Source organism: Pinus tabuliformis, chromosome 2_2, assembly GCF_031772625.1.
Source record: "Pinus tabuliformis cultivar Carrire ecotype Pingquan chromosome 2_2, CPIR1, whole genome shotgun sequence".
NCBI classification, from domain to species: domain Eukaryota; kingdom Viridiplantae; phylum Streptophyta; class Pinopsida; order Pinales; family Pinaceae; genus Pinus; species Pinus tabuliformis.
The window spans coordinates 218,346,351-218,366,986 of NC_142300.1; positions in this window are offsets into that span (position 1 = coordinate 218,346,351).

Below are 20,636 nucleotides of genomic sequence, written 5' to 3' on the forward strand. Positions count from 1 at the left end.
ACAGGGCGGCAGACTCGACTTCCTATGGATAAAGGTTTGCAACCTATGGGGGTATCCCTTTATATACGTGATGGTATGGGGAGCACAAGTCCATGCTAGCACCATCTAATGCTGAAGCGAACAACAACTACTAAGCTTTAAAGACGCCAGAACACGTCTCTAACCTATAACACTAAATATGAATGTTAATGTTCCAAATTCTCCTTAGATTATTTGATATATTTTAAAGTTGATCTTGGAATTATGTTTCAATTTCAAGGGCTTAATGATGTTACCTGTTCCTAAAGTGAAAACTAGATGATGAAATGAAATCCTCCAATTTGGTGAAAGCTATCTATATAGGGAAGACGATCACTCAAATCATGCATCAAACCAAATGCAAAAGTGTACCCATGACAATATTCAAATGCTAAATGCAAAATATGAAATATAATCTTTCATATGATAAGACAATGTAATGCCAAAGCAAACCTTAAAGCGAAATTTCCTTAAGATATAATTACGATCTTTTCTCTTTTTCAAAATGCAACTAACATAATCTAGTGCAAAAGTAAAAGAGAATGCAAGCAAGACAATAAATATGAAAATCTCTTTCACATCAATGATTTGAATAAAATTCAAAATGCTTTGAAACCTATGAAAAGAATAGCACTTTCACTTTCACTTTTCGAAACACAAAAAATCAAAGAAAACACTTCCTTTTGATTCCAATGAGACAATTGATTTGCAATCTATCATTTGTCAAAGAGAACTTAAGTAACTTTCACAGTATCTACTCATGACAACAACTTAAGGCACAAGAACCAAAATCGATCTGCTAAGGATGTTTGAACACACAAAGAATTTTTAACACAGGTAATTGATCTCTGATAACTAATGGGAAGACTAACAAGTGGATAAATGTTGGCCTAGAAGACATAGAAACCCTAAAAGGCTAATTCAAACTTCAAGCACACTCAAATGAAGTTTAAAAACAATTGCAATTAGACAATAAAAGAGTCAATGAAGATCACACTGGTAAATCACTGGGATAAGGTACACATAATTGAAAATGAGAAGAAAAACCATAAATTCCTTAATCCTCTGAAATCATCACACCTATTAGGAGGAAAGTAGAGATCATCGCTACTGTAATTAGCAAGCCCGCGATATCATCACGACTGTTACTGTCAAACCCGCGATGGTAGAGGAAGACAAAAAAAAACTGAAAATTTTCAAGAATAGCTCAAATTAACAACCTTCAAGCATCTACTAGAAAGTGACACTGACTACAAACAAGCAATGAAGTCTAAAAATGAATGGTTCATCAAACTCATCAAAAGACAAGGTGAAGAAAGGGAAGGAAAGGGTCATAGGCTCCCCAGCGGAGTCGCCATTTTGTTGACAAGGTTGTTGACAAGGTTATTCCTCTTTGCGGACACAGATGATCCCTCTAGCCCAATGAGTGGATCTAGCAACTGAAGTGACAATCAACTAGACATCTTCCTAGGTTATGATTGAAAAGTAGAACAAAAGAGATCACCTACCTTGTTCTGATGCTAATCCGATTTCCTTTGTTGAGAGCCTTGAACCACTTGTGTCACGGACTTGTTCCTACTTCTCTCAGCGCTTATGTATCTACACAAGTGATCAAGAGACAACAAATCATGCCAAAATGAATAGCAAATCCAATAATAACCTACTTAGCTAATCAAGGAATTCCAAGCTAATACATACATGAACATATATATTTTGGGAAGATGAACCATCAATTGTACATTATTTAAAGAATAAAAGGAAGCTTACAACCATAACTTTGATGTTGAAAGGCTCTCCTTGAGTGGTAATCCAATTCCAAGCCAAGAAACTCTCCAAACTCTCCTTCTCCAAGTCTAATGAATAGCCTCTAAGCACAAGCTCAGCATAGGGGTGCAAATGAACATAGACCAACCATTTGGGAATGGGAGAGGAGGAATTTATAGGCTAGGAGAGGGAGTTAGGACTCCTCTAAATATAGGATTAGCCCCAAATCTCAAGGAGGTAGCTCATAGGGATAAAACAAAGAGGTCAAGTTAGGAGGATTCGACCTCATCTATCTGAAAACACCTCTAGCTCGTTGCTTTGGAAGCTTCTAGATCACGAAGCTTCTCATCCTATTTGGGAAAATTAACTTTTTGGGATCATTGCGGGTATGACATGGAAAACAATGATGCCATCGCGGGTCAAATACGGTACAATAGGCGACCATCGTGGTTTTGAACTTCATAAGAGTGATGACCCTCATTTTAGGGTTTTAAGAGCTTTTTCTTCAAGGAAAGCTCAAGACATTTTCCAAGCAAAGTTAAGGGAGGGATCTAAGATGTATACATGGATGAGTATACTGTATAATGATCATGTTTCAGGCACTTCAGGGTATGTCACAGGGAAGTGCAGGAGGTGTGAAAAAATACTGTGTAACAGTTTTGTTTAGAGGTTTCTTGTAAATGGGCAACATTTTAAACACTTCTTCTTTTGAAATTTCATCCCTTCCGATACATTCTTCCTTTATTCTATGTACATCTTTCCACATTATTGAAAGAACTTGTAAATATTTCTTATTTTCTATGAATTCATCTGCCCAATGGATTAGATCCTCTAAATTCTCAGTAACCCATAATGGGTCACTGTACCAAAGTTGGAGTGGAATGTTGAACAAATTTCTTGATCAACTACCTTGTAAAACATCATGCTTGTTTTAACTTTCAACTTCCCCTCTTTGGGGCCATACTCAACCATTTTTATGATTGCAAGTGGTAAAGCATCTCTCTTCCTCATCTCCCTTTACCCCATAATAGTCATTCTTCCTTAGGCATTCTTTGTATGTGGGTTTCGACTCTTTCTTTTTACAAATCATCTCGTACCTGTATTCCACATATTGAAATTTTCACCAATACTTCCGCAACACACAAATTGCACCTTTTCTATACTTATTCATTTTTCTCTCGCATGTGGGTTCCAAAATGACTTTTCTTTACCTTTCATCGTGCATGAAACTCTTAAATATTTTTATACTTATAAATTTATTCCTTATGTAGGTTGAATAGCCTCCATAATCCCATCTCACTTTGGCATCAATCAGTCCTACATGGCCTCATAGTCTTTTAAAGATGACTTTTCCTTTGTATGTGGATGCGAGAGTCACTCCTCCGTAAAACTTCCATTCTCATGTCTTGCATCCCACATCCCACATTCCTATTCATCAATTATTCTTAATTTTGAGATAAATTAATCACAAGTGCCAGTAGATCCCTCACACCATTGAATTTATTTCTGGTATTAAATATGGTGTATTTTCATTAAGAGTTTTCTACCTTTTTGCATTACATCACTATGTTTTATTTATGAGCCATATATTTTGCATGAATCCATTGGTCTGAAATAAATATTATACCTAATACATAAAACATTTAAAATTATCCATTTATGACCATTTAATCATTTAACAAGTGTTGATATGTATAAAGTAGGCACAACAAATAAAACAAGAGAGGATTTTTGTGGAGACACCCTCAACACTTTGGGATGACAACACTGAGATTTTAAGTGGTTGACAACTTATAGGTGGTATTCAAGCCTTAATCTAGAAGAAAAGAATAGAAAAAAGGCCTAGAATTTAGGAATTATGCATGTTGGGTGTATGCCCAAGGTATTTGATTTTTTAGAACTACTTTCATGGTGTATAGAGAGATTCAACTAGAGGAAACGACACATATTGTTTTTTGCTTCTTCTATCACCCTTATTCCTTTTACTCCAAGTGAATTTAAGAAAATGCTTAGGTTACCAGAAGCCAACTAAATTTTCAAGGTGGCTAAAGTTGATTCATTTTTGGAAAATTTCAATGGATGCTAGACCCTACTAAAGCATTTTATGAAGAACCCTACTAAAGAGCTGGAGAATGCCAGCAAAATATAGGTATGTACACATACCAACCCATATAGAGAATTTTCTTTGTTATTTGCTCGATTTCTTGGTCTAAAATCAATAAAGTATATTCCTATTTTTTTTGTATGTTTTACATTATTATGTGCATGAAGGAGAGGTATCTAACTAGGCTCATGCCGTTTCTGTATAAATTTGTTATCATCCATGAAATTTCAAACAATCATTTTTTTTTTTATGATTTTATACTTGATGTATGCTATTGTCTACTGTAAAATATTTGAAGGTCTTATAAGAACATGATACTCCAATTTTGAGAATGACCTTGTTAAATTATGGTACCTGTCTTTTTGGAGACACAAGTCTCCATTTCATATTTATTTTGTACAAAATTCGTTCTTGTTAAAGTGTAGAACAATGTTTGTTAGCCCTATTGTTGAAAGATGCTCTTGAGAAGCTCTTACTATATTGGAAGGAAAAGGGGGATTTCCAAATGAAAGAATAATTTTCTTATATCATATTATATGAATTTTAAGGAAATCCCCTAATGCTCCCAGTGTATGTTTGTGACAAATTCTTACTTATCAGAATTTTATTGACATTATAAGTCATGGGATCATTTTTTTAATGAAAATAGGAAAACTAACTCACACCTGTACTAATTATGTTGGGAAGTATTAAAGTCAAAGACACTTCTAGAATTGATGAGTATGCAACCCACGTAGATGTATCCAAGTTGAATGAGTTGTAAGAAATAAAAGGTTTTGACCCTCAATTTATATTTTCACTTCATCTTGATTCCATTGGGTATGATATTACATTTCAAGAAAATCAAGTTGAAGATGATATAGATAATCACATCTTTCCTAATACTTTCAGAAACTTTTCACAAAGACACTAGTGCCTTGTTTAAAACTAAATTTCTTAAGAAGCAACAAATAAACTCAGTTAAAGCACTGGTTCCACTCCTCAACATTCGTAGAAGAGCACCTCCACTTCAAAAGGTCAACCTCAAGTGAGGGAGCTATAAAAAGAAAAGTTAGCAATACTGTTGGAGATGGTGGTGATGGAAACCAGCCAGGGTTTCTCCTTGAGAGGTCTCATGTTGTTGGAGATAATTTCAAAGAGAAAGCCTTAGTCACACTAGTGTAGTTGAAATAAAAATCCGATAAAACAATTATTATTATTTTTTAAAAGAAATGACTAGTATTTTGTATTAATAAAAGAAAGGCCAAAAAACATTACATTTTCAAGGAATAGATAATCTAGGAAACTTTGAAGATTATGGTTAGAACACATAGGAACAACACAAAAAATTAAATGATTTTCAATTTATACATAACGGATGAAACTATTCCATTTGTAAATTTTCCAAAAATATCATATTATCCCTATAAAATTACAATGCATTCCTATTTGTGATTTTTTTTTTTTTTGTGACTATATTTTCACCTTTCCTGGAGAATTCTTTGTCTTTCTTTTGACCTGTGTCCACATCCCATTTTCTATATTTATACAATGTCACCCATTCTTAATGGATCCCAACTCTTGTTATCCATCTTGCGTTCTGGAGAAGGAAGAGTCGTCTCCACCTAATCTGCCCATGTTATTATGTTCCTATTGTTGATTGGTGAAGGAGAAAGCACTATTGGATCAACTCCTTTTTAACTTTGTCCAATAAATTACAATTTCATGTTGTAGTTTGCAATTTTTTTTGAGTATTCTAAGAAGTGAACAGAGCCACTTTTGTCTTCGCGTCATCCAAGTCAGCTTCATAATTAACTGCCTTAACCAGATTTTTGTTAGATACAAGGGTTGCTTGAGACACGTCTCTTGGTGGTTCTTCCAAATCCATGTGAGCACTGTTCTCTTTGCGATCAGAAGGAAATGGAGCCTCAAAGGAGATTGAGTAATGGTCGAAGGTGGAACCAACCCACCACTTTGTCTTGTAGAAAGAGAATTGTAACTTTGATTTCCTAGATTAGGGTAGGTCTCGAAGGAATGACCTATCTCGTAGTAGGCTCTGCAGCGAAAGGAGACATTTTTATACTCCAATTGCTGGACCCAGGAAGGTCCAATGAGCTTACTTTTAGCAAGGAACCCTTCGATGAAGTCCATATCCACACATACGTGGGCATACATGGGTTTGAGATAAAGCCTGATGTCTTCGCTATGATAGTGAAATCTGCCTAAGACATTATCAATTGAAGTTAAGGAACCAGGGTTCCAAAAATGCAAAGGGAGATTGAGAAGCCTTACCCATATAGGAGAAGTGGAGATTGAAGCTGAAAGAGGATTGAAGGAGGGTAACCATGGCTATAAATAAAGGCCAACACAACCCCAAAACCAAGGACCACCATCAAGAATCTGTGCTCGACCACTAATCTTGTTGAAGACAGTGATGAAGAAGCCGCTCGCTAAAGGATAAATGTTGATTTCTGTAGAAATGAGGGGCTTCCAATGCTTTTTAAGCAGGGAATGGAGATCAAATAGCTTTAGCCAAAGCCCAATGAGCTTGCATTTTAAGTCCCCTTTCGAAAAAAAACTCAGCTTTAGTGAGAGCTTATTCTCCCAAAGGAACTTCAACCGTTGGAGCCTCGCTAATGGGGATCAGTTTAATAACATAAGAGAAACTAATATCGGTCACTTTAACAATGTCCCCAAAGGACTTTGATGAGGCTTGTATGGAGACCAAAATAGAGGAAGTAAGGGAAACACCATTAAAGGAAAACACACTAGAAACTACCAACAATTCAAGCTCTAAAGGGGCATAGAAACTCGACCCAACGTTTGCAAGATAAAAAAAAATTGAGGAAGAATCGACTGCTGTAGGAGGAAGCACAACCAAGAATAGGGGATGTGAATAAGGCGCAAAAAACGGCAAGATAACTGAGTGACATGGTGATATTTCCCCATTTTAAAAGCAAACCATCCAAGGGTTTAAGAGAAAGAGATCAAAACCAAAATTCGAATGCCATAATTGCTACCAGACAAAAGAGGAAGGAGGGAAGGGTCGACTAGGGACAAACCCTAGTCGTTTCCGCGTAAGAGCTCCGTAACTTCATCTTTTAACTATCATTAAAATCTTAGAAAAAATTATCAACACACACAAAATTTTATATATTTATGAAGCTCAAGACCTTTCATCCAAACATGCATTTTACGACCTTAATTATATTTGAGGATGGAAAGTATCCAATTCTCAAGAGATAGACCCCTTTCCTATAATTTTGGAGGAAGTTTATATTAACTGCATTGAATGTAGAGATCTATCCTAACTATATGCCAAACTAGTACAAATAGTTTTGATTACATGTTTAAAAGATCATATTTTCCTTGTACATATAATCTATAATTTCTAAAACTATTATAAAAGAAGTTTCCTATTCTTTAACTTAATGATATTAAAATAAACATGTGATGCCCCTACATTAGACTCCTAGGGAAGGAAAATTCATGTTCATGGACTTTGTTTTTGGATCTCTTTATTACTCGTACCATACTTGGAAACTTTTGGTGTTGTCATTGAAGTGAAATTCTTGAGTGGTTGATTCTTCCACTTGATCATGTATTGGAATTACTCCTTGTATCTAGTCCTATTAACTACCTTTTTGTCTAATGTTAAGTCAATTTTCTTTTTTGGTGTTGAAGGTACCTATTCTCCCATTCAATGGTTTGAATTTCACTTATGATAGGTGCATATGTTGGCTCCTTGAAGGGGCATATTATGAAACATAAATATTGGAGAAATGCCAATGTTTTTAGGAAGTCCTATTTCATAATCATTCAAGGAAAATTTCCTCAATACTTTGCATGGTCCAATCTTCTTAAGCTTTAATTTATTATAATCCCCTTTAGGAAATATTTCCTTTCGAAGGTGTGCCATAACCAAGTTCCCTACTTCAAAATCCATATGTCTTCTCTTTGAGTCAACTCTCTATTTGTACATGTTATTCCTTTTTGTAGTTGTTACTTGACTCTGTCTTGTAATTCCTACATACTAACTACAAAATCTTCACTATCAACACTTCTTAATTCTCGTTTCCCAAGATTTATTAATTCATAAATTCCCCTTGGGTACATTCCATATAAAATTTGAAGTGGACTTAACCATACACTCCTATTAGGTGAATCATTATATGCAAATTTGGCCCATGCAAGTACCTAATCCCACTACTTGGGACATTCACTTACTAGACTTCTCAAGACATTTCTTAGACTTTTATTTACCACTTTATTTTCCCATCATCTGGTGGATGATATGTTAAATTTAAATTAAGGTTGGTTCCTAAATTTTTCCAAAAAATTCTCCAAAAATGGCCTACAAACTTGGTATTTCTGTTAAAAATAATACTTTTCGACAATCCATGTAGTCTAACTACTTCTTTAAGGAACAAATTTGTGATATTAGTTGCATCTCTAATTTTTTTACAAGCTATAAAATGTGCCATTTTTTAGAATCTATGAATAACAACATATATTGAGTCACTACCTCTCTAAGTTATAGGTAATCCTAACACAAATTCCATAGTTACACAGTCCCATGTTCTTTTTGGAATAGGTAATGGTTAATATAACCCAACATTCTAACTCCTTCCATTTACATATTGACATACTCTACATCTCTCAATAAATCTTTTTACATTAGCCTACATACCTGACTAAAAGAAGAATTCATGTAATTATGCAAAAGTCGTGTTGTCCAAACTTCCCTACTAATCTTCCAATATGCTTTTCTTTTATTAAATTTTCCCTCATTGAACATTTTGGATCACATAATCGACAACATTTGAACAACAAACCCTCTTGTATCATATATTCTATCCATGGAGTTTTTTTCTTTGTTTATTGGGTTTTCACAAGTTGCATAGTCCTCTTTAAAGTCTGAATCAACTTTATACATGTCTTTCAAATCATCAAACCCTAAAATATATACTTAAATTCATGTAAGATTAAATTAACCCTACTCAATGAATTTACTACCTTATTTGATTGTCCACTTTTATGTTTCATAACGAATTTAAAGTTTTGGAAAAAGTTAATCCATAAAACTTGCCTCTAATTCAATTTTGTTTGGTCGTTGATAAATTGTAAAGCATGATTAACAATATAAAGAGCAGATTCTTTAGGCATAAGTATTGTCTCCATTTCTTTAGTGTTTGAATAGCGACATAAAATTCCTTATCATATCAAGAATATTTTAGTGTTGTTTCATTGAGTTTTTCACTAAAGTGAGCAATTAGATTTTTTTTTTTTTTTTGGCTTAAAACAACTCCTATTGTACTCCCACTAGAATTAGTCTCAACCTAAAAAAGTTTGTTAAAACATAGTAAAGCTGAAATGGGTTGTTATATATTTTTTTTCTTTAACAACTTAAATATTTTATCAATGACTTTTGTCTAATGAAATTCTTGTTTGTTTTCTTTGATAGTCTCCATAATTGGAGCACAAATACCACTGAACTTTTTGATGAATTTATATAAAACCTTGCCAAACCATTCAAGCTTCTTGCCTAAAAAATACTCCTTGGGGTAGGCCAGTTAACTATGGCCTTAATCTTTTCCTGATCCGTCTTCAATTCATCTTTCAATACCACAAAACCCAAGTACAATGCTTTTTTCTTCGTGAAATTACATTTCTTCAAATTAATTAGTAATTTGTCTTTCTTAGAATCATCCTAAGATGCCTCAAATGTTCTTCTTTTGACTGCCTACAAATTAATATATCATCAAGGTAAATAATAACACATTTACCTACGAACAATTTTAAGACTTCATTTATCAATTTCATGAAAGTGCTAAGGTAATTTATGAGCCCAAAAGGCATTAACAACCATTCATACAATTAATTATTAGTTTTGAAGGATTTTTTCTATTCATCTCCTTCTATGACTGTAATTTGATGATACCCACTTTTCAAGTCTATTTTGGAAAAGTATTTAACACCACTTAAACAATTTATTAAATCATCAATGTGAGATAATGACAATCTGTACATGATTTTAATTTTATTTATGTGTATTGCATTTCTATGAATTTCTGAGACCTAGTCCTATCTCAAGCTTCTATCTTTATTTTTCTTTTGAAATTCATTTTTACACATTAAAGAGGAGCACCACCTTTAAAAAAAAAGGGAGGAAATTATTCCCTCAAATGTTTTCTTAAGATTTGGATAATCCCAATGATCAACAACTCTAAGTGGTTTTAGGGACTTGATGTCATAAAGGAACAAGTTTGGAGACCACAAGGATAATAAACTCAAGAACAATTTAAGAGAGAAGACAATACTTCATACATATTGATTCATACTTCAATATGGCAAATGTCACTACATGAAGGGGAGGCATTATCCCATAATACAATTCCTATGAAATCACTTGATTAATTAAGAAACACCATTTATGACATAGTTTTATCTATGACATGTGACATAGATACTTAATTCACTTTATTACAAGATATCATTACAATTTAGTTCCTAATACTAGATAATATGGACATTATAATAAAAATAATTATAACACCCTCCCTTAATGACCACATGGAGGAATTTTTTTCTTGAAATACAAACTTATCTTGACCAATTGTGCTAAATATGTTTGGAACCTACCTCTCAAACACTCTTCAAACATAAAATTTTATCACTATCGTCAACTTTATAATTTAAAAAAAGAAGAAGTATAATTGATTGTATGACTTATCACTAACATGGGTGATGCAATGTAAAACACATAAATAACCACTAAGTTTTAGTTCTGTGAGAGTCTATGTTGGATAATTTTTAGCATGGGTGTGGAAGCTAATTTGAACTTCACAAAGTTGTCCTTAATTACCATAAACCAAGTTGTCATATGTCCCCTTACATCCATCCATGAATCATACCACTCTGTTATAACTAGCACTAATTTGAGTATATCCAACTTCATCATAGAAGCCTTTAGCTTCATTGTATAAATTATTAGTTCCTTCTTACTTTTTTCTTCTTTGTTTCCTTGGGATTCAACAACATATGAAGAAGAAAACAAATCCACATCCACTAAATGAAAACACTATTGAAATTTATTTCTCACCTCCACTATTTAGTGTTCCATCTTTTCCTCCATCGTTGGAATGTGGAAAATTCTCCTTATTCACTTCTTGAATATTTCAACCTTCTCCTCTATTATTTCACTATGGGAGCTCTTTCTTCTTTAAGTCTTCAAGTCTTCCACCTTTTCTTCCACCACTACATTATGGGAGCCCTTATTTTTTCACATTTTCAATCCTTTCTTCGTTTCTTAACTATTGAACCAATAAGCTTTTGTATGTCCCTTGAAGCAATCTTGGTACCATTTACCATCTGTGCTACTAACAAAATATTACATTGTCACTACTAGACCGTTACAATTGCATCTCATGCAAATCCAACGATTTTCTAGTCTTAAACCATATAATCAAATTGATTCAAAACTAAAATTTCATCAATTCTAGTATCTTTATTCACAATAACATTATTTGCACAAGGACCCACGAGCCTATATGTTATGGCTTTGTCCTCATATCCAACAAACAACTTTTTACTTGTGGTGTTTCCAAATTAAATTAATTGAAACATTTTAGGATGGTTTACCTTTAATTCTGCACTAGTCCAAGCCTCCTTGTATGTGGCTTACATCACGGGGACTAAATTTTTCATATAGGAGATTCACCTCAATGAACCTATTGTATATCACATTCAATCATGGGATGTTAAAGAATACCATTGATTTCACTAGATACTAAAAAATACATCCCAAAATTATTTTTTGAACCCCCTCTTATTACATATCTCAAATTAAAACCCTCGTAATTTCACTATATACCTTAGGTATCCATCTTTTTCGTGAATTTTTAATACCCTAATCTATTTCTATCCCTAGTATAGTGACATGACACAACTATTATAAACCTTGTATGAGGATTATGAAAATTAATAAACTTCCTTTTTTTTTTTCTTTTCTTCTTTCCTCATTTTAATCTAACCACCAAACTTATTGGACATTTATGGAGATTCTAACGATAACAATTTCTTTCCATCATCCAATGAGGTAAAAAAAGTGAAATTTACCCAAACCATACCTACTCTTATCTTTCCCAAAGGATAAACCAAGGAAGGAGTCTAGTACTAGAGAGATTGGCATTTGAGTCATCAATATACTCTTGTAGACATCACACTTCTTACGCAGTGGGGAAAAATAATTTATAGATGCTATAGACACATATTCTTATGACCTTGTATTTGTTTCTACCCAATTTATCTTCACTGTAGATTCCTTCCACAAGGCATATTTTACATGTCTTGGTCAAATTATTAATATTTAATGATATTTTTTTTTCAAATCCTTGGCTTTGGCATATCATAGATTGATGCAAGAATACACAATAATTTAGGAGATTTGGGGGGCATGCCAATCATTGTAATGCTTGAGCAATTGTATAACCATCGCAAATGTGAGAGCTTCTTGTACTTAACAATGAAGATGAAGGAGAGCATATGAGGAGAAAAAATATTTTATTATCAATATTTAAGGGTGCAAACTAATCTAATATGAATCCAAACGTGATATAATATTGCCCAATTAGTAAACAACCCATGATTTTTTCACAAACAATCTATTTCCTTGCGGCATCTTATATTACTATACCTTTCACCCTTACTTATTTACATATGAACTTTCTTATAGAAACTGATGAACATATCAAATTATTCTCTGTTATAAAATTGTAGAACCTTTTTTTCCGGGGAAAATAGAGTTCGTAATTTCTATTAAAAAGAAAATAATAGAGATTACATGTTGTAGATGCCAAAGCATATGCAGTAGTGTGGTAAAAAACCACTTACAATAACCAATACTTCTGGGAAGTATGCAGATACAGCCCTCAGACAGGGCCTCCTGAAACAGAGTCAGAAAGTGGGTATGTAAACCCCAACAGGGGTGAAACCCTACCCATACAAGCTAAATAAATAACAGAAAGTATAAACAGTAAATATACGAAAGCTCCTATGGAATGAGCAGTATATTCGAAAACCGCCCATATATCCAGAGAAGCCATAGAAAACCAACCAGGAACAACCATTGAAGAGACGGCACTCAACGCATCCAATGTCTGCCGAGGTAAGCCAGAAAAGAACCAAAAAAAGAAAACCACACCTCTGCAATGGAAACCATCAGGGCATAACAAAGCAGAGGCGTTCCGGTTCCGGGGGCCGAGGCGGCTAGGGCAGCCACCTCGCCCCCATGAGGCCTAACAAAGCCCCCGCCCGCACACCACGGCTCAGCACTCAGCTAAGAAGGACCGTCAAAACAGAGAAAGGAGTTGTGCCGAAGTCCGCCGAAAACCAGAAAGAAAAGACGCGCTCCGCCGCCACCCAAAACAGAGCACAATGCGGCTGACCTCTGCCTAAGAAATAATCAGAGTAGGCACTCCAACCCGGGGACGGCAGACGAGATGTATCAGAGCCGCGAAGAGGAGAGCACGACGCAAGGGGAGAGAACCGCCGGAGAGAAGGGGACAGAGGCCGAAATCGATACCGCTCCACCGACAACCAGAACCGTATCAGCAAACTCCACCAGACGCAACAACCCTCAGCAGAGTACTTTGCCGCACAACGAAAAGATGAAGCGCCAAGCAAAGGTGATAGGAGGGCGGTCCGGAAGCCGCACCAGAGGCAGCCCTGCCGCCGCAGTCGCGAAGTAGCAGAACAGAGCCGAAAAAACCCTAGTAGCAGCCGCGGCTTCCCTAAAATTGTAGAACCTGTTATTCTTCTTCTACGATAAAACTATTAAAAGCATATAAAAAAGGACTCATAACTTCTATGAAAATTCATTGTCAAGTATGAAAAAATACCTTACCCTTGGTAAGGATGGTGGATTTATTAGAACTTGTTTGTGTTGCTTTCCTACCAAACATGTTATACACCGCCATCGTTTTGTCTTCTCAATATCATGTAGGTCAGAAACCCTCTCAAACCTAGATAGAAGTGAAAGATGTAGAAAGAAAAAATGCTCATATTTTTTTATGGAAAAGTACATTGGCATCAAAGTCTTTGATATCTATCATTGTCTCTGAATGTAACACTTTACTTATTCATAAATTTTAGACTTATGATTGTGATCATACCCAAATTTACTCCAAAATGACATTTTTCACTAAGTTCAAATTCTAACTCTATATATTCTTGAAAGAGATTAAAATTTAAACTTGCCTCTCCTCAAAATTTGTCAGGAAAAAAATAAAATTCAGATTTTGACTTCAATTTAATAAGTTTATTAAATTTCCACAAGTCAAACCTATACACATCAATCTATGTTAATGTGTTTATGTCAACCATCTTATGTGGTATGTTGGCCCTTCCTATAAATTAAACCTTTAGTGCACAACCTCCTAAAATCTTGCCTTCTGTCCCTTCATAAATCAACATTAGTCTTCCTATCTTAATTTTGGTTGACACTAGGCTATGCACTTGGTCAACTTCACTATCACAACCTACAATCTATTCATGCTTCTTTTTCCTAACTATAATTTCCCCTTGCAACTTTATTGTGACAACCCCTAGTTGATTTTCCATGTAAAAAACATAAGACCAAGGTCATGGGACACATATTCCAAGCTAAATGGAGGGGAAAAATCCTAGTAGGTGTCACTTTGGGTTTATTTATGACTAAGGAAATTGGAAAAGGAAAAGAGGCATTAGTTGACATTTATTTATGAAAATAAAGGAAAATAGGAGAAAAAGGAGATGAAAAGACACAAATTGCATGAGAGGAAAATTGAAGGAAAAATAGAGGGAAATGAAGAAAATAGAGGCCTCAATGATAAAAAGGCTTATGAGGACCAGTTCACAATCTTTTGTTAGTTTGGTTTTGGAATTAGTTTCAGAGAGAGAAGAGCACCAAGAGGAGAAAGCACTTGGACAAGCAAGTAAAGGAAGGAAAAGGAATGAAAGGAAAACAAGGAAAAGGTTGGACAAACAACTTCAACATTAAGATCTAGTAGATAACATGTCGCATGTGTGATTTCCTTGCTGATTTATGGATGCATGATATATGCATGTGATTTTTCTAGTTGTGTACTATCATTGGCATGGAGATTTGACCAGATTGATAGTGAAATTAGCCTTGCCTTGCCATTTCTCGGATAACCATGGTGTTGTGGGTTTTTCCACTTGATTGTTTTCCGATTGGTGCTCATAATTCCATATGTTGTGGGTTGGAAAAAATGCTCTAGAATCCTTGAAACAACTTGGGTTGAGTTACTAGTCATGGAGCCTAGGTTAGGACAAATTATTTGGAGCCCTTGGAGGGTTGAGTTACTATTCCCTGGAGCCAAGTTGGACAAACGCTCTAGAGCCTCGGAAGGTTGTGGGTTGAGTTACTAGTTCTTGGAACCTTGGATAACTTGGGTAGAGATCGATCTAGTTGGTGTTAGTGATGTCTGACTTTGAGGTGGAACCATTGGTTGAGGGTTGAGGGGGTTTGGCCTCTGGAAGCCCTAGTTTAGTTTTGTCTTGTATATTCCATGAGATCCCACATTCATGCTTGGAATATGGTGCGGGGTTGATGAAAGAAATATTTGGTTCAGCCCAATCTATGGTTGGTTAGTACGTGGAAGTCCCTTGGTTGGCATTTTCATATGTTAATACAAGGTTCCTCCTATTGTGATCTATGATTATATTTATTGACTATGTTGCTGATATTATGGCTGAGTTGCCATGGCTTCTATATTGGTTATATTATGGTTATATGATGTCTATTGTTTATGGTTCTTGATATGTTTGATGAATATATGAATGGTTGATGAATGCATGGACTAAAAAGTGCTATTGTAGCTAGCTAGAGAGTGTTTAGAGCCTTCTCGGTGTTTATCAAGCAAAGACTATCAGTTTATGAACAAATATGCATTTTAACCTATAGCTTACATGTTTACCATGTGTTTAACGAAATGCCTGCTAAGTACTAGGCCTATCTAGGTCAATATCTTGTTGAAGTTTGTATGTTTGGAATTGTTATCATGTAACTTATGCTTCTGGAAAGTTTTAGGAAGTTCTAGGCAGTGGTTTGGAGGCTGGCCTGAAAAGGTGGCACTGATCACAAGACCACATGCTTTGAACTGAATATTTTAGGTCACGATTGTTGGCATCTAGGCTTGTGAGTGTGGTTGGAGGCTCACAACCACATGCATGCCTTGTTGTGGGTGCAGTTGGGGGTTAGGTTAGTGAAAAATTAGTTCCAACTCAGGATTTTGTCATTAGAGGTTGTGGATTGACTTCTGGGTGACCTAGTGTCCCGAGGGATGTTTTTGAGTTGTTATTTTGTCGTTTTGTAGGACCCACTTCCATAACTGGAACTTGGAGGTCAGGTCATGTCATAGTAACTCTTTGTCACATGTTTAACTTGGCAGGCTGGTGAAATTGGGTAAATGTGGGAGGAGGTGGTTACAGGTTGGTATTAGAGTGAGTTTTCATTCTCTTTGGGTGATATCTCATACCATAGGGTGGAGTCAGAGCTTCCAAGTTCAAACACTTGGACTGGATGGGAAAAATGTCTTTTTCATGCATGCGTGTCAGTTGTCTATGTTTTTCTATGCATGTATTGTGATGGTCACTGTTGTGGTCTTGAGTCATCATGATGTTGTTCGTATGTCATGATGCTGATATGTTGGATGAGATGAAGCAGGAGATGCAGATCACTAAAGCGAGGTTGCAACATTAGAACTCGGGGTAAGAGAAAATCATCATACATGTATTGTATGTTTGACATGTAGGTATGATAGTTAATTGTTGTTATATACATTATGGTTATGTATATACTTTTCATTCTATTGTTGTTGTGGTTACATGCATGATAGATGCTAGTTGTTTAGTGCAGTCATATGTACATACATCGGTTAGTCATGCTTGGTAATTAACTTGTTGTTATACGCATTGCAGTCATACACATGATGACTATGGTCATTGTAGCTAAGATCTTGATGTTAATGTATCATGCTAATCTGGATGGGCCTATGTAGATGGTTATGGTTATGATATTCAAGTATGATTCGATATATTTGTGATATTGTGTTGTACTAATTGGGACTGACTTGTGCAAATGTGATAACCTCCCTTAAGATACATTGAGGTATGAGTTTGATTATGTTGTCTATTTGGTTTATTTAACATGGTATTTTTATAGGTTGTATGAATGTTTGATTAATTACTTGATATGAGTATGTATTTATAAGATTTCATGAAGGAATGATCTTGTTTTAAGACAGTTGTACTAACACAATTTGTGTTGAGACCACTGATATGTACTTGAATGCAAGTGGGTGCTAGTTATAGTATTATGACTAATGATTGTAAGTTGACTATTGATTATGATAGGGATGTTAGTATGGTAAATGCTGATTTTAAATTAATAGAAATGATGTCTTGATCATTGGAACATGTGACTGACATGTGTGAATAGTTGCAAGGTGACATGATTGGCATTAGCATGACAGGGTAATAATTGATTTTTTTATATAACTAATAGTTGGGTGATGTGATAGCACCTAATAAGACTCAATTGCAGCAAGGTAAAATGTAAAAGAAAGGAATTGGGTGAGAATTCCTTTGGTTATGTTTGGAAACCACAATTCCAAACAAATGTGATTCACATACATGAAGTCTTCTTAACCTTGATTTTGTCTGACATTATATGTGCTATATTCATGAACATGTATTTGATAGGCATAACAATTGATTTCCAGTTATGGCTAGAATTGTAAAGGAATTGGAGTCCCTTAAGAAATGATATATTGTTATGAAACCAGCTCACAAAAAGATAGAAAAGATAGATCAACGCCTTAGAAATAAGCCTCTTGGAGGGGGGAACCTCCTTTACATTACACAAATGAACAATTCTTAGATGATACAAATGACAAGACCTCATTTCTATATATAGGAGTCTAAGGGGTCATAATATAATCAGAGTCGACATAACAATAATAATATAAGGGCACAATAGTAACAATAGTGGGCTTCTATGGGGCACAATAATAACAATATTGGGACTACATGGGTACAACAATATAATAAGGGGGTTGTACTAATAACAATAAGGGGTTACACTAGTAGTATAGGGGCATAACATGCCCCTCTCCTTCAAAAAGTGTTGTCCTCAACGCTTGAGTAGTTCTTGATGCTCCTGTATAAAATTCTTATCCTCCCATGTGGAATATTCAGTAGGTAAGTTCTTCCACTTGATGAGATACTCTGAAATTGATCGATTTCGTAGCTGTCGGGTTCTTGTTTTTGTGACTGCTCTAGGTTTCAATATGATTTTTCCTTCCTCTTCAAGTTCTGGCAATATTGTTTGAATTGGGATATTCTACAACTTTTGAATGAGTGGCCACACTTCTTTGTCATTATTCCATTCATCCCTTGCTTTGTTTATCCAATCTAGTTGGATAATAGAAATAGCACAAAACAATGATTCCACATCCTCATCCTTTCTTGAGAGTGCATCTGCAACAAAAATTTTCTTCCCTTTTTTGTAGATGATGTCAAAGTCATAATCCAACATATTTGTGACACATTTTTTCTGTTCTCCTAAAAATAATATTTGTTCTAAAAAGTATTTAAGACCATCATTGGGTAAGGTCGCCATTTCTTAAGTGCATGTAGCATTACCAATTCTCATAAATATCTTGCTTGAGATGTCGCTGTAAAAATACCAAATCACCTACATCAAAACCTTTTTCGCTGTGATGTTGATCTACCTGTTGTTTCATTCGATTCCACACCAAAGTGGCATTATCCTTTAAAAGTTGGAGAACTTGTTGTTTATGCTCGATGTGATCTTTCACTACTTGAACCTTTTTCTTCTTGATATATCCTTCTATCTTGAGAGTTTTAGGAGTCGTAATTTCTTCCAATGCTTTACAAGATATGGTCAGATTCATTTCTTGATGCTCGATGTGGTCTTTCACTTCTTGAACATTTTTATTCTTGATATGTCCCTCTATCTTGATAGTTTGAGGAGTGGTAATTCTAGCCAATGCATTACAAGATATGGTTGGATTTATTTCTTATTTCTTGATGTGATCTTTCACTTCTTGAACCTTTTTCTTCTTGATATGTCCTTCTATCTTGAGAGTTTGAGGAGTGGTAATTCTTGCCAATGCTTTAAAAGATATGGTCGGATTCATTTCTTCTTTCTCTAGGGTTGGGTCCTAGCATATATCCTCTTCTTTTGATGTTTCTTGATCCTTTTCTTCCTCCTCTTCATACTCTATGTAAAATAATTTCTTCTCAGCACACTTATGACCTTTAGTGCATTTGCTATCACAATTGTAACAAAGCCCTTTTTCTCTTTTTTCTTCCAATTGTTGTGGTGTAACCCTTGTAGGTTGTGGAAGGCTAGGAGAAACAATACTTCCATATTTATAGTTGTGATGGGTAGAATTCCTTGTTGCCATAATTTTTCTTTCCACTTTGTAACAAAGCCCTTTTTCTTTTTTTCCTTCCAATTGTTGTGGTGTTGCTCTAAAGAATGTGTTGCTCTTTGTATTCTCATACTGTGTTATAATTCCTCCGTGAAAATTGACCACGTAGCAAGTTGCTTATGAGAACAAATCCCTTTATACCATAAAAATTGATCTTGTTCTAAATATGAAGATGCAATGCATATCTTTTATAATAGTAGTACACCATGTAGATCAAAATATTTCTCCATCTGTTGTATCCAATTTACCGGATCCTTGCCGTCAAACTTCCTCATCTCGCTTTTTCTTGATTTTAGGAGCTCGATCTTGAAACGACCGTAACTCTGTACTTTCGGATCTTTAAGTTTTAAATTGTGACTTGTAGTAGCCCTCTGCGTCCTCTTTCCAATGCCACCTGTCTGATCGAATTTAGATTCTCCAAGAAATAGTTATGCACAATCTCCCAAGATGACCCGATTATATACCTTTTCAGAAGCTCGAACTTGTATGAAGTGCCACATGTCACTGTTTTAACCTTTGGATCTAAAAAATATACATAGGAAACTACAGTCCGTCCTCTTTCTATAAATTCTTACAAAATTGTAATCTGATACTCAAAACAAAAGTTATGAGGATTTTCCCCAGGTCCCCTGTTTGGAATGTAATTCGGGAATCTGCAAAAAGGCCAACTTCCTCAGATCATATATCTACAAATATAGCGCGAAAAAAATCTGAAATTTGGACCCGAGGTTGAGAAAGACTTCAACCCAAGTGGTTTTTTTTTTAGCGTCTGAAATGTCGCAGATAAAAAGTTATGGCGAAAATGCCACGATGACTTGTTTGGAGCAGCGAAACCCTAGAATCCAAAGCTCTGATACCAAATGTTAGGAAACTAGCTCACAAAAGATAGAAAATAGAGATCAACACCTTAGAATTCAGCCTCTTTGAGGGGGCAACCTCCTTTACATTACACAAATGAACGATTCTTGGATGATACAAATGAAAAGACCTCCTTTCTATATATAGAAGTCTAAGGGGTCATAATATAATCAGGGCCGACATAACAATAATAATGTAAGAGCACAATAATAACAATAGTGGGCTTCTATGGGGCACAATAATAACAATATGGGGACTACATGGGTACAAAAATATAATAAGGGGTTGTACTAATAACAATAAGGGGTTACACTAGTAGTATAGGGGCCTAACATATATGTACATGTTCAATTACAGTCAGCGTGTTGGGTATAACAAGGTAAGGTGACTAG